At 40.5% G+C, this 1,273-nt stretch overlaps 1 protein-coding gene across 2 annotated transcripts in view; it reads right to left on the bottom strand.

The window, feature by feature from the left end:
• The window catches only part of LOC107750096 (transmembrane 4 L6 family member 1), a 7,688-nt gene that overhangs the window by 4,557 nt on the left and 1,858 nt on the right, over nt 1–1,273 (bottom strand). The window lies entirely within an intron of this gene.

The raw sequence follows: 1,273 nt of genomic DNA, 5'->3' as shown, positions 1-1,273 counted from the left end.
CTTTTACCGAACTAATGGCTGCTGATGACTATTTTAATTGAATTCTGCCAAAGTGCGCGCTTGTAAGTGTTCGTTAAATGCGTAACGTTAATTACGTGAGTACAGGTCTGCTCATGTCTGAAAATAATATATGAAAAATAAAATGATTTTACATAAAAACATTATAGCTTATATTTGTTTAGTACATTTTTTAATTAATGTAAAAACTAAAAACGAATTGTAAAACTGAAAGTTATTTTTTAAAATTGTGTTCAGCATGGTGGGCCGCATTTGAATTCGTGACGGGCAGCATGCGGCTCTGGACAGGGGCTAGAGCCAACAGTCTTTTCCTCCTCATTCTCCTTTTTTGGGCTGAGGTTAAGGATATAGCTGCTGTTATCATAGGGCTTGGGAGTGAATCGGCTGACAGGCTTGACAGTGGGACTGTGACTGTGGAGCGGCCGGCGTTTCTGGGCTGAGGACTGGAAAGGCTCTTGGAACTGGAGACAGCAGAAGGGATGAACATTTTAGCGCTGACCTGACAGATAGGAATGCGGGGTTGGAATGCACTGTTAGAAGTCCATTTTCGAGCGCGGAGAAACATGTGAGGAAATGGGTGATTGGAACCATTGGTTAGGCATGTGGAGTGTCCCGGCATGGGATGAGCTGGAGAGGCAAGGTGTGTTTCAGAGGGGGCTGGATGAGGATGATTCTCATTCTTCTTAACTTCTTCTACCTCAAAAGTAGAACCATTCAAATAAAGGATGAGATTAATCAACTCAACCAAGGGAAAATCACTCGTAGGAAGATCACAACGGATCGTTTCCTCATCCAGACCCAACTGAAAACAAGCACTGAGTGCAGCGTCATGCCAGCTCAACCGGTAAGACAGCTCGAGGAATTCCTCCACATACCTCTCCAAAGGCCGACCACCCTGCCGCAAGCACCACAGCTGGTCCTCAGCCCAGTTTGCGTTATTAGGTCCGGTCATCTGTCACAAGACAGGAGGTGCAGTTCAAACTCACTTCTTTTAAAGGGGTCATATGACGTTGCTAAAAAGAACATTATTTTGTGTATTTGGTGTAATGCAATGTGTTTATGCAGTTTAAGGTTAAAAAACTATATATATATATATATATATATATATATATATTAGTGCTGTCAAACAATTAATCACATCCAAAATAAAAGTTTTCTTTTGCATAATATATGTGTGTGTACTGTGTATATTTTTTATGTATATATGAATACACACACATGCATGTATATATTTCAGAAAAATATGTTATGTTTA

Source organism: Sinocyclocheilus rhinocerous, unplaced genomic scaffold (genome assembly GCF_001515625.1).
Source record: "Sinocyclocheilus rhinocerous isolate Xijiao unplaced genomic scaffold, SAMN03320098_v1.1 scaffold722, whole genome shotgun sequence".
NCBI lineage: Eukaryota > Metazoa > Chordata > Actinopteri > Cypriniformes > Cyprinidae > Sinocyclocheilus > Sinocyclocheilus rhinocerous.
The sequence above is the reverse complement of the archived record's forward strand: the minus strand, read 5'-3'. Positions and strand labels throughout refer to the sequence as shown.